This window comes from Corapipo altera, unplaced genomic scaffold (genome assembly GCF_003945725.1).
Source record: "Corapipo altera isolate COAL_440 unplaced genomic scaffold, ASM394572v1 22b, whole genome shotgun sequence".
NCBI classification, from domain to species: domain Eukaryota; kingdom Metazoa; phylum Chordata; class Aves; order Passeriformes; family Pipridae; genus Corapipo; species Corapipo altera.
The window spans coordinates 8,843,087-8,857,772 of NW_020884876.1; the positions used below are offsets into that span (position 1 = coordinate 8,843,087).

General features: G+C 38.0%; 1 protein-coding gene across 3 annotated transcripts in view; it reads right to left on the bottom strand.

The window, feature by feature from the left end:
- The window catches only part of TENM3 (teneurin transmembrane protein 3), a 1,300,501-nt gene that overhangs the window by 323,784 nt on the left and 962,031 nt on the right, over positions 1–14,686 (bottom strand). The window lies entirely within an intron of this gene.

A 14,686-nucleotide genomic window follows, 5' to 3' on the forward strand; every position in this document is an offset into this window, starting at 1 on the left:
CCTCATATAAGCAGAAAGAGATAATGCACCCTCTGTAATGATGGGAATCAAGGGAGTACTTCTCTGGATGGCATTTTCCTGTAAGGGTACCAAGACTATAGAGCAGCATTTGAGATGGAGCTAAACTATTTCTGTGCCCTGGAAGCCCTCCTACAGCGAGGTTACAAACCTCCTGAAGAGAAAACTGAAACCAACTGTGAGTTGGCCATGCACACACACAGCCTGGGGCTGTGCTGCCTATTAAGTCACCAAGGAAGCCCTGCAGAAAAAGCATAACTTGCAAGAAGGAAGGACTGAGACACTGGACCAACTGCTCTGTAAAAAAGAACAGACTCTTCAGAGGAACTTGGTATAGGGTCAAACTGACAATTTCTCTTCCTCCTTTGGAGGAATGGTTTGTAGGAACTGTCATGAACTCTGATCTTAAGTGGAAGTGTCTGCTTCTAATTTGGGGGATTTGTGTAAGATGTGTTTTAACTCAAAGGGCTGAGAGAGCTAAGTGATAAAGAGAATATGAAGAACAAAAAGAGTGTAATAATGTGGTGTGCTCCTGTAGAAAGAATGAGAATATGTGATGAAAAGATGGAGAAGCAAAGGAAGTTAAGAGAGCAGAAATGCTGCAGGATAAAGAAAAAATGAACAACAAAACGAGCTCAGGACAGAAGGTGGAGGGAGACAGAATCAGTAGCACTCATTATAGCAACACTTATTAAGACCAAAAAGGGAGTAGAGGATGAGCACAATGAAAACTTTAGAAGAGGGAAACTTTGTGACTCATTTATTTCAGAGAAAAGTAATAAACTCGGAGAGTCAGCACTGGGTAATTCATTACTCAGCAGCAACTAAAAAGACCTAAATACTTCCCTCTACTCATTTAAACTTGAAATTCATCCTTCATGACATCATCTCCTTCTGTTCCCAACTTTTACACATTATTTCTCCCTCACCGTGTTCTTACTCAACCTATCTTAATGGTCTTCTCATTTACGCAAGTATAATTGCTTCTCAAATGGTGTCTCCCAAATTTACTTTTGCACCTTCTGAGTTCTTCCACATAGTCCTCTTTTGTTGTGGAACAAAGCCACAGAAATCTAGGGATTTTTAAAACAAGTGTGATGGAGAATCTGACACAAGAACAACATATAGCAAGCCATGAACATCAGCAAAGGTGCTACAGTCCCCAAGTCCCCAAGCATGCACAGCACAATCGTTTCTGCATTTCTGTTTGGCGAACAAAGCTCTCAGTATGTCAGCTTCACCATCTGAACAGGCTGTCCATCATTCAACTCCCCCTTCAACAACTCAGAGTTAATTTCAATCTGACAGTAGTGAGGTTTCAGAAACAATACATCTCTCAAGTCACTATAAGGGAAATGAAATATATTGCATGTGACATGCAAGAGCTGGGCATACAGTCACAACACTGAGCTGAAAGTACTATTGTAAAAGTGTCTGGAAATGAAAGGAGGACATGAGGAAACTGCAACAAGAATGTCATTGAGGACACATAGGAGAGGGAATTAAAAAACAGCTAAGGGTAGGTGCTGAAGCTATTGCTGTAGTGGCATGGCATAGGAGACATGCAGCATCAGCCTTAGTTTTCAAGTACAGATTCTCATAGTGAAAACTGAAATTCCACATAAACAGGAGACATTCACAAGATTTTTCTTTTCATCATGATCTGACAGGTAACCAGATTTTTCAGTCCAAGTCACACTATAATTAGAATCCTGTTGCAGCCTGGAGAATTATTTAGTGACTCATCTTAATAAAGAGTGACTAGGAAGATTTATAAAGTATGCTGCCAATTTTTTTAATGCTCAAGAACTCTGTTTTGTTCAAACTTATCCCCGTGCACCCCATGACTTTCTCAAAACAGCGACAAATCAAAACCACGCAGATACAAAGAAGAAAAGTCCCAAATATGGAAAATCCCCACAGAAACACAAGTAGTCTATATTCATACTGTCACAACATTCACTTACTGCTCCTAACACAGTAGTGTGAAAAATTACTAGCTAATGCCTACATAACGTAGTAAAGCACAGTTTAGCTTGATTATGTTTACATTAGCAATACCTTCTACTGTATTTAACTCTCCCATCTATTCAGATTGTATCAGCTGTCACGTGTTCTATTATTCCCCAGGTTCCTGCTTCCCTCTCTGCACAAGCTGTGTCCTCTTGTCACAACCTCTAATTGTCTCTTCTTCAGCAGGATCCAACATCAGCCGACAGTAGAGGCTGGAGGTTGTTTGCCCTGCTGGATCACTTCCTTTCTGCAATCCCTGTTCTAACTCTCTTCTAGACCATCCTTTTCATTGCATCAGATTTTTAGCCTTACCTTAAAGGTCATACAAAACCTTTTTGTCCTGTAATCACCCCATTCCGTTCTTACCTCCCAGGTTTTGTCTCCAATTTCAACAGAACTAAGACTTTGATTAGGGGAACCAAAAGAATAACACATTTTTAAAGTAAATTCTTTGGCTAACTATGTGAGATGCAAAATTTCCCAAAGTAATTAGCAGTTGTATTCAAAGGACTGTGTTTCCCTCTGAAAGTGTCTACACAGCCTACTCTGGCATGGCCCTACATGACTACCAACCAAGATCCTCTCTGGTAACAGTACTTAAAGAACAATTAACTTCTAATAATTCAAAATCTCCTTCAGGAAGCTGGGGAGCTAGGACAAAGAACTACCTCCTGCTGACCTCCTCTTCCACTGGTGTGTGTTATCTGTAGTTAAGGTACCTGGCTGTGCTTCCACATGCCACCAAATTTTGACCATGAGGATGCAGCTGACCTGCTGCTGGTAGAACCCAGTGACAGCACCTGGCCCACTGCACTCACATCTCAGAGAAACCAGTTTCAGTTTGAAAAAATGCTTTATTGACAAGTGATCCCAGTTTTGCAAAATAAGCACAAGCTTCTACAGTAAGTACTGAGCAGCTTAACATTATGCTTTTAGGGGGAAGTTGCTTCTTTAAATCCTTTAAATTACCACTTAATATAATACTAGGAATTTCTTAGTACAATAATTGATTAAAAATCCTTCTAATTCAGGAACAGATCTGAAGGTGACCTTTAAAGGATGGGCAATTTCCATCCTTTAAAAATCTCTCTTAATAACATAAATGAAAATCTGGTCTTTAAACACATGGACAATTGACTATAACTGAATAATAAAAATATTTCACAATTACCAACTAAATCCTTTTAGATCCAATAAGAGTTTGTAGAGAAGTTCCACAGTTCAGTTACACCAGAACTAAACAATATGTAATTGCATTTCTTACCAAGTAAGTTTAGCAAGCACAGGTGCAAGACTGAAAGCCAGGAACATTGCAGGCTTCCACTCATTTACGGGACATGGAAAACACAAGCAGAACAATGAAGAGAATCTTTCCCACAGCGACAGTCAAAATGCCTCAGACAAGTCCATATGGACTATATGGACGGATGAGCAGCCATTTTAATTTCCATCCCATTTCAAATATTTCTAAGTCTTTTTTACTATGAAATACAGAGTGAAACATTAATTTTTTGCATGGTCCTATACCTAATATGAAACTATTAGTGATTTTCCTATTGTATATTGAAGGACACAAATCTCATTGCAGTATAGGCACTTCCAAGCATTAATTTTTTGCCAAATTGTCTAGGAAACAGAAAGAGAGCATGGGATGCATGAAGAGGCAGGATCTGGAAGTTGCCTTGATCTACACAATGGAGTAGAGGGGCTCATGCCCCTCCTAAAGTGAAGAACTCTATAGCATAGTAGTAATCCCAAGTTAAAGTTCTTTCCACTACATTAGCTATGGTTAGAAACATTTAACTTTCAGAAAAAAATCGATAATTTTCTCCTACTCCTGAGGGGTGGTCCAGGACTGAAGAAATGCAGGCATTAGAAAAAGGAAAAAACACCTAACACCTGTACTTGAACTTGGTGGCATCAAAATCTTGTCTCTGTATTTGCACAGCTGAACAACATGCGTCAAAAAGCACAGTACTGAGAGATCCAGTCTGTACTGAAAAGTTCTGCCAGCATAGTTGAATTTACTAGAAGCCATAGCTTAAGCTAGCAAAATTTATTGTGCAGATGCAGTGATGCTGACAGAAGAGTGCACTTTTAAAACCACTGATGTAGATAAGCTCTGAGACTGGAGCCGTTCTGATTAATATCATAGGCTCTTAACGCATTCAGGTGAAAGGATGAGCACAGGCAGCAGGGTGAATGAAGGGGTTCAGAGTGCTCAGCTATCATTTCTGGACACACTCATCTTCTGGAGAGGTTTCATTCAGCTGAGAACAATGAATGTGCTACTGCACACCTCCAATTCATACACAGACTGCCTCATACAGCTCTTATTGCCTCATACACAGCTGCACAAAGCCATTGGGTAGGATCAGTAACACAAGGTTTTGTCTGTAAGTTAATCAAGGTTTCCAAGAAGCAGGTGTCAGAAAGAAAAAGATTTAACATAGGTTATTTGCTAGTACTGGGGGAGTTTATATCTCATATGGGGGAACAGGAGAGACAAAGGAAATCTTAGTATATCTTTATGTCTTTTAAGATCTCTGCATAACTTAAGTATATGTAATCAAAGAATCCTCACACACACTCAGCAAGCAGTGCAAACACAATCCAGAAAAAACACTAAACAAACCCACAAACACCAACTACAGCTATAATAAAGATGGACTTGCATAAAGAGTTTGAAGTATACTGATGGAGAGCAAAGCAGGTAAAAGAGATTGGAAAGGTGAAGAGACATTTTATAGCTCTGTGGAATGACTAGACACATAACCATCAGATCTTAATCCATGTGCAGCTCTTGTTTCCTTAATGCTTAAAAAGCTTAACTGAACACCACAAAGCTAGCGAACTGTGAATGTGAACATATATGTACATATAAAAATAAATTTTTATATACACGAATAGAAACCACTCAAAAAAGACATGCCATGGGGAAAGTATTATTAGAAGTATACTTCTCAAATATAAAGTAAAACCCACTATGTAACTAAGGTAAGTCAAGTCAGCTTGGGAAATGCATGTAACTAATCTGACTCCCCTACACCTTCAGCAATTGTATATTCCAAACCATCTAGATGCTGATAATTTGTCTCTTCACAAAATTATGGTATAAGTGACCAAACCAAGACAACCAGAGAGCATTGGAGGAAGAGGCAAGGCAGAAATGTTCTTATAACTATATAAGTTGAGTTTTTAAATAGTCTCTCTTCCATCTCCCCTAAAGAACAAGCTTTTAAATTTAGGTTGCAAAGCAATTAGTCAAATGTGCAAAGTACTGTTGTGAACTTCTAAGCTAGAAAAACATAAGACTGTAATTGCTTCCAAATTTCTTTTATCTATTTATTCAACTAAAATGAAATTTATTATGGAAACAAAACCAGCACCACTAAAAATAGCAAAATATGGCTACTGTATTTCCTAACCTGTTATTCCCTCAGGGCTATGTTCCAGTGTAGCTGAGGGAGAAATTAGTAGCTTTTGGCACAGGTGCCAGGTTTATCAGGAGCTGTTGCCTAAGAAATACTGCCTATCAGCAAGTCAAAAACATTGCTGTGAGGCTGCATCTTCCACCTCCTTTTTAAGCATTTATTTACCTTTCACAAAAGCATGTTATCAACAACAAAACCACTATGGGCTGGTACATGACACTGATTTAAGGGCACTGACTGTCCTGCAGAATTGTTAAATTAGAGATTGTGTCACAGTAACTCAGTAACAGCTACAAAATAAGGAACTAATGAAGGAGTACCTTACCTTACCTCACCACGCTCAGTCAGTCCTGAACACCTGCGCATACCACTTCAGTCTGTGCCGTGCTTGTGATAGGACACAATACAGCTTCCTTCGAAAGCAATCTGTCAGTCTCAATTTCTGAATCGAAGTGAATTTCTGAAACCCTTATCCATAAATCATGAAGCACCTTGGCTTCCTCAAAAGAGACATAGTTCAGAGTCGCAAAGTACTGTTTGCAAGAATCCTGGTGATAAAATTCTATAGTCTGGGTTTTCATGCAACTACAGGAAAAAAACTACAGGGAGTCTTTTCAGGGAGTCTATGTTCTCCGTATTAACTGAAGAGGAAGTAAACTGGATTCGGCAGATGCTTAGCAGAAATTAAGCTTACAATTTACTTAAAATAAATTAAAAAAATCAAATAGAACACTTTTCCTTGTTTTTCAAAAAGCAAGATGAAGAGCAATAGCAACTGTAAGAGAGATGCCTTCCCTCCTCTCCCCCTTGCAGGTGCCCTCATTTAAATACTCATCCAAGAGGACTAACTCTGTGCTCCAGTGCTCAACAACTGAATGGGCTTGAGCACCCCCGGGATCATCCCACATCTCTCCTGCTGAAGCTGGGCCTTGGTGCAGCACACTGGGAGGGTCATGAGGCAGGGGGAGCAACAAGGAGTCTGACAGGGTTTGGAGAAAGCAGGCAGCACAGTGTTAGCTTATTGCTTGTATCATCTTTGCTTTATCACTAAAGAAAAAAAAAAATGGATCTTTTTATCCAGATTTAAATAAGAAGTTTCTGACCTGCAGCTATGACTTCAGTCTGGTTTTCAGTGCATTTGGTAGTATTGGCCGACAGTTCCCTCAGACAGAAAATAAAAGCCAGATGCACATGATTTCAGAAAGCTTTAATCTAATTGTATATGAAGTATCCTAATAAATACAATTCTTGCCAATGCTGGTGAAAGGCCAGAGGCTTTACACTGACTGGTCAGTGCAGGGTCTCGAGCGTGCCTGAGCTTCTCTTGACCTGAGCTGGTTTTAACAGCTGCCAGGTGGTTGAGCAATTATTGCCTGGCCTGAACCTGAAAATAGAGAGGGAATGTCTGACACCCTGTGGTAATCACTGGGTAACAAGGAGAACCCTTTGTGTCACCTGAGGTTGGGGAAGGCTTTGGAGCAACCCTCAAAACCCAGGCTAGGAACTGATGTGAACAAAGGAGGCTACAATAAAGCACATACAAATAGCCCCAAGTGGACCATGATCAAGATGCCAGACCCACCATGAACACTCCGTGGTGGAGGGCAGGGAATGCTGGTGACTTCATGGAAACAATCCCCCCCCTCACCATTTCATTTCTACCCTCACAACCCAGAGGAACAATTAACATAAAAAATGGCAGGCACTTGGAAGTTACATTTAAAAATCTTAAGTTATTATTAAAGATGCTTTTCTCCATTCCATGGACTATTAGATTGTTAAAATATTAACTGGACTTCTAGGAAACTGTTAGTTCTTTACCTATGGCATGTGTCCTTTTAAGCTGATTCTGAATTGATCAACAAAGTGCACCTTCTCATCCATGAGGAACAGTTTTTAAAAGCAAAGGAGAACTGTAAAAGCTTTGGAAGATTTTAAAAAACATGTTTTCCTGAGAGCTGTAGACTAACTCTCCAGTCACTTTCCACTGCTTTTCCCTTACTCTCTGCATATACAAAACCTTTGTTTTTAGTAATATGCAGTAGAGAGTAATGATGATAATGGATGCTGCCACACAAGCTCTCATTTGGGCAATAGCATCTGACTGATGATTGTTTGTCATTGGACACTAATGACATGTTAAACCATGGCATAATTATTACACTCTGCATCCAACTGCCTGCTTTCCAGATTCATAATAATAAGCATCAATATACTTCAGAATTTAAAAAGGAGAAGAAACTTTAAAGAATATAGTATTAAATTTGATCTACTGAAACAGAAGAACTTTAACCACTGTATCATTAGAAGCTAACTGCTTCGAGGAAACTAGAAACAGTCTGTATTTTAAGCAGGCAAAACTGCATTACATCAAGAAAAGCCTTACCTTCCACCAAATATCAGTTATAAACAAGACAGTCTTACTGTCTGTTTTTGTTTGGAGTACCCTTTGCTACTATGGGAATTGGTCTATTCATTTAGATGGATAGGTAATTTATATATCTAATAATTATAGTATGGGTTAAAAGATCTGCTTTTTTAACACTGTAACCGACTCCTGGAGACTACTCGGTGAAACAGCAAACTCTTTTCACAGAGCTTCTTTGTTCCATTACTGCATAAGACCTGTGACTAATATTAAAGTTTATTTCAACACAGATCCTTACAAAAATAAGAAGAAAATATTCTCTTTCTTGATTCTTTGGAAGAAATTGCCCTTGCTCCCACATATCTTAAATACTCATATTCCCAGAGACTGTTTTGTGAAATGAATCCCTTGATGAGCTTCAGAATTAGGCATTTTACAAAAAAACCAGCCCATCTCAATACCCTGCTGCTGCCACTGTTGCTAACAATTACAAGCTTCCAGTACTGTGAATAATTCAGAAACTCATCTGTTCCTTTCAGTGTAAAGACAATGTTGAGAGAAAAAGGTCACTTTTTTTTCCTTTTCCAACTGACTTTTCTATCCCAGCACTGGTCCGATCGCATGATACACGTAGTGTCTGACATGCATCCCCTGACAGCTTCTTAGCAGCAGTTAGTCTGCTTAGCTTAGACTCCAGAAATAATAGGAGCACAAAGGAATGACAAGTTTCAGCAGTTACACACCCAGTACCAGTACTCACATTCGCTGTAGCTATTTCAGATACTTGATGTATAGTCCTATGTTTAATTATAAAAGAGACAGATGCCAGCATACGTATTGTAACTGGGCAATCTGGTAGTGATGCACAGAAACAGTGGTACTTGAAAAACATTTCTTAAACACAAGTATGAGCACTACAATCACCTGTTTCCCAAAGACTAACACTTAAGAATACACCGCTCCAAGCCTTTTTGACAAGTCTGTAAATTCAATGCCACTTCCTCTTTAATCTTGTGATTAACAAGTGCACTAGAAGGCTGTCAACATATACACATACAATATGCAGTTTTATTTGAAAATGGTATCTGTCAGAGCAAAACAGACTCATGCAATATAGTGTTTCAGGGATTAATTACTGTTTACTTGTGTCTTCTCCTCCCTTCACTTAAATTATAACCATTTTTTTGCCAAGAAATCTTATTTTAAATGCATATGCAAAGGATTTGTATTATAGTGAATGCTTCATCTTCCAAAAAAGATGATGAGTTAAAACTTTAACTTGACACTGTAGTGAACTCTAACATGCACCCAACTGAAGGCTGCTGCACTGACCCACAGGTTTGTGTTTAACCATGAGGAAAGCTAGAGTATTCTTTGATACTAAAAAAAAAATCCTAGTTAATACAGCAGAGCATAGCACCTAAGTATTTTTACCCATCTAATTCTTTTCTTCCTCTGGCTGAAATTAACTAAATGATCAAGGAAGATGACCACGTAATGGCAAATGAAAGACTACGATGCTTTCCCTCTCAAATAAAAGTAAAATCTGTAAAAAAAACCCCAACCCCCCTCTCCAGGGAACAAACCAAACCCCTCCACAATCCCTAATGTTCAAGTAAGGTCTAGCAGGTTGTGGTTTGTAACCTGACATCTTTTCTCCGTTTCCTTCTTTCTCACCAAATAGCTTTAGATATATCACAATGTCAAATTTGGTCTCCCTGGTTTTGCTGAAGGACTTTTCAATGTCTTCATTATTGAGATCAATGAACTCCTCTCTCAGGCTTCAGCAGAAAGAAGAGCAGCACTCTGTCCTGAAGAGGGTAACCTTTCTCCCAAGTGTCCTTCACTCACAACCACTCAATTTCACAAAAATTAAAAAAACAACCAATCAACAAAAACCCAACAGGGATGCTGCCTGTGCATTTGACAGACAGGACGAAACTGTGGATTGTTAGGCTACTCTCCTACCAATTAACAGAGCAGCTACTGCACTTACAAATGGGAGTAATACGAGCTGCTGTCCATGAGAGGCAGCTGCAGGTTCTCCTTAGGCAAACAACTTGTAGAATCATAGAATCATTTAGGTTCGAGAAAACTTCTAAGATCACCAAGTCCAACTGTGAACCTACTGCCAAGTCCATCAAAAAAACCTGTCCCTAAAGTGCAACATCTACAAGTCTTTTAAACATCTCCAGGGATGGAGACTTAACCACTTTCCTGGGCACTTTGTAACAGTTCTTGACAACCTTTTTGGTGTAGAAATTTGCCATAATATCCAATCTAAACACTCTCTCCCCCCAGCACCACTTGAGACTTGAGGCTGCTCCTTCTCATCTTAAATGAATACTGAAGTCTTAGAAACCAGCCTGACTCTTCAGGACAAAATAACCCTCCCCTTCCCAAAAATGTCATGACAGAGCAAGACAACCAGCACACAGGAGACATACCTAGAAATTCATACTGTAGGTTCAGCACATTACTGTAGCTATTTAGCTTTTATAAACAAGGGACAAAAAAGCATAAGGTAAGGTCAATACAGACCACATTCAACTGATCAACAGACACAGTAACTCCCACTTCGACCAAGACTTTTAACTAAGAAATTGAAATAACTCCTATTCCACTGTTTTGTCTCAGGCCAATAACAACCAGTAACATCACTGTGCTCTGTAAAATTGTTGGTGATTTTCCATGTTGGAAAGAGTCAAATGTTTCAGTTTCTTACACTTCTACTGGTGAAGAGTGAAAGAAAACTGAGCAGCAGAGCAAAAGAGACATTTCATTCAATCTAATTATTTCAAATAAATTTGTACCAGCAGGTTTCACTGTCCATTTCAGAACCCTGTCCTCTGGGCTGCTGAGATGAACACTGATAACCAGTGCTCATGAACATGAAATTTTTTGCTGGATTTGCTTACCACCGATAATCTTCATGGCACACCATGAAGAAAAAGGAAGGCAAAAAAAATGGAGAGCTAAGAATTTGTCTTCAGCTGTAAACAAGGAATTTGTTTAAAGACTACCAGGAACAACTTGTTTATTGTATTATATGCCTCAAAACAATTGCTGATGCAAATTATACTAAGAAAAAAAAATTCAATATTTCTAATTTGTTGTTAAAACACAGTCAGTGCATACAACAGAAATATTAATGTTAGGCACTATCAATTTTGATACAGTTTGTAGTTTTTATATTCAAACTTGCATGTGAGAAATATCTAGAAAATATACACAACTGTCAGAATGAATCAAACCCATTAAAGCATCTCAGTTTAAGGTTCTTTCCTAAATTTTGAATTAACATGAAAACACTGATGAATGATGGAAAACACCTACATGAAAGATTTGCATTGCTACTTGTTTTAAAGTTTGTATGTTCAGTGAATGCATTATCAACAAGAAATCTTAAAAAGACACTTGTATTTGTTATTTATGAGATTCCCAATGTCTCCTCCAAATATGTTCAAACTGCGAATTGCTTGTCTCTTTCTACTAAGATCATTAAGCATTACTGGTAGCAGTAAAAAAGCGTGTTCATTATTTTTTATGGGAGGGTGGAGACGGGAGGAAGAGGGCACTATGGTCCAGGCTCAGAGGAAAACAGGCATTAAATAAAAATGATAACAAATGGATTTTTTGGAGTGTGTACACAGCCATATGCCACTAAACCTGCTAATACTTACATATATGCTTAATCTTACTACTTTGCAGAGTCGGATGCCTGGAACAAAATCGCACATGTAGTTTTCAAGGTTGCACACATGTATAAATATCACTGTGAAAAATCTGTCTTGCTCGTCAAATAATTTGCATTCAAGCATTCCAGTTTTAAATAAGCTTTGACAACTCACCTTAGAGCGATTAGTCAGAATTTAGAATTTGTGATGAGTATTAAGAAAAGCATTGTTTGTAATATAGTGTACGGATGCTATCTATAATTACCATAGCTGTTTCTTTCATGGCTATTTAATTGCCTACCATAATAATTTACAATCCATATGCAGCTGTGCATTCTGTACAAAAAAGTCTTGAACTGGATTGTATAAAAATGCCCAAAACCCCTAATATTTTCACATCTGGCTGTTCAGGTTCATATGGTGCCTCTCAAGAGTCTTCCAAATACGCTTTAACATGACAACAAAGCAAACCTAATAGACAACACAGATTAAGATTTATGGCAAATTTTCCTTTTTTTTAGAAGTTACATTACAAACCACATAAAGAACACATAATAGCAAGCTTACTTAGTGTAAAAAATACTTGTCAGTGAAGCTCCACTGGTGCATAATGCTTTGAAACCCATGTTTCAAACAGAGAAAACAAGCACAAATCACAACCTTCACTAAAAGATACAATGTGTAAAGTATGGCTTGAAGCACTCTCTTGGGAAATGTAAACAATTTAAATATATAAAAATTTAGGTTTATGTGCCAAAATAAGCCTGTCTTTTCCAGTCTTGGAATCTTTGCCAATTTATACACCTTCTGCACTGATTTTTCTTCCAGCAGGAGCCAGCAGCAGCTGCTGGAGGAAGCAAAGGGTTTTCCTCCCTTCCTCTATAGCAGGTCAAGGTTTGCTACAACCCAAAACCACCAAAAACAAGCTTACAGCAAAGGGGCTGCAAGCATTCTCTCTTCCTACACCTCTTCCCACACCATGTACTCTTCTGGTTTCACTGCTAACCACTCAATTTAACTCAGGTAAGGGGGATAAAGATTTCAGGCATAAGTTACAGGCATAGAACCCAATGGATTTGTTAAGAAGGTGTCTTTCAATTAAGGGCTGCTGAATTCAATATCCCTCACTACTTGTCTTTTAAAGCTTGCTAATTTACAAAAACATATACTTTCTCATTAGTGGTTTCCAAATTTTCCCTGCAAGGCAAATGATCTGAATCATTCCATTTTATCATAATCTGAAAAGATTAATACCCTGAGTATAGCTACCATGTGTCATACTGGGGGTAAAAGGTGACTTTTCAGGTTTTCTACTGGCTTGTTGAAAATAGAGTTGAAGACAAGACCAGCTACCTGGCCCTGAGTATTTTTGGTAAATGAAAAAATGTAAAAATTTTTTCCTTCATTCAAAATGTTGTGATCAACAACAAATATTTTACAATGTTTATCTTAGAAGATCCTCTAAGATTATAATATTACGTTAGGAAAATCTACTTCATACACACAGCAAGACTCCTTAAAAAGGATGAAAAACAGGAACAGTAAGATAATTACAAGAGGGTACAGGATTTTTTTCATCCCTAGTTTTACAGATGTTGTCTTCTAACTCCTCCAAACTGAAAACTATTTCAGAATATTAGGGAGTCATAAGAATATAAATGCAATAAAAGCACAAGCATAAGAGACCAACTAACGGGAAAGTCTGAATTCACCCCGTGGAAGAACTCTTTTTTTCATTGACCCAACAATTTGATAACATTTGAAAACAATGCCCTGGAGACATCTGTCAGACAGCTGCATCGGAGACAAAAGGTTCAGGTCTTAAACTTCAAAGCAGCTCTGTAGCTTCTTGAATTACAATAATCAAATTCAGATTTTTGAAGAGTAGTTGTCAAGAAATGGTAAAGGTATGAGTGGTTAATTAATGGTAAAGAAATGGTTTGTTTATCTACATATGCACGAGATATACATATAATATACCATTGATTCAGCCAAGAATACTCTACTGTTTTTACAGCTCTCTTAGATCTTTCAAGTTTCTAGAAGAAATTTTTTTACAGAAGTAAAACGAGACATTTGATACAGTTCCTTTAAAGATAGGATCCAAAAATCTAAGTTGCTGTGGTGTAATAGGGAAAATAATCCCAAAGAGAAACTAACAGACAGGTAATAGCAAAATAGTGTACAAATAAATGCTTCCTCTATGGAGAAAGGTCCCACAGAGAGTTGTGCTGAAAACCTCGTAAAACATGGAAAAAAAGAAATTAAATGAGACTGAAGATATAACTATTCACTGTCTCTTATAACTAAAGAAATAGGGATTTCTTCATATCTTTTCATATATGTGAACAGAAGGAAACAGGACAGTAAACCAGCTGAATGCTGGGCCTCTCCAGTATGTTTGTTCTTATGCTTTTATTTTAGAAAATTCCAGTAGCACAAGCTGCAGCATTTCTTAATTCAAACTATCAAAAGGCCACTGCCAAAATTGGTATCCGCTCCCTTCTACCCAATCCATACTTTGCAGTGCTTTATCTAGTAGCTGTACGTCAGGATGAGCTAGAAAATCAGCCAACTGATTTTGCTGGGTTTGTTTTTCATCAGTCCACAGAGGTAGTATGTGAGGAAAAAAAACCCACTGGCTTCACACATTCACTTAAAATAAGGTCCTATCCTATGGAGAGTTGCAAGTTATGCAAGTAGAAAGAAGGTGGTTGGGAAAAAACATTTGAAAAATGGAAAATTTCATAACTTTGACCTTACTGTAAGTAGATTACCACCATTACTGTGGTGGTTTGGAGCTGGCTCCCTGCCAAGTCCCTAAACTCCACCGCAAGAGCTACCCCCGACCCCAGAACCAAGGGAAAAGAAAAAAAAAAAAACAAGAGAACTAAAATAAGAGAGAGCTAAAGCAATATATAAATATATTTACATTTATATTACATTTATATACAATTACAACAACTATATGCACATAAGAAAGAAACTCCCAACACCCAAAAACAAAAAAGGGAAAAGGAAAAGGGACAAAACAAAAACAAACAAAAAACCAACCAAACAAAAAAAACCCAAAACAAACCAAAAAAAAAAAAAAAAAAGAAAAAAAAAGAACTATCCAAAGAAAACCTTAATACTTTCCTTGAGATAGCACAATTGCGTAAAATGCCGCCACGCTA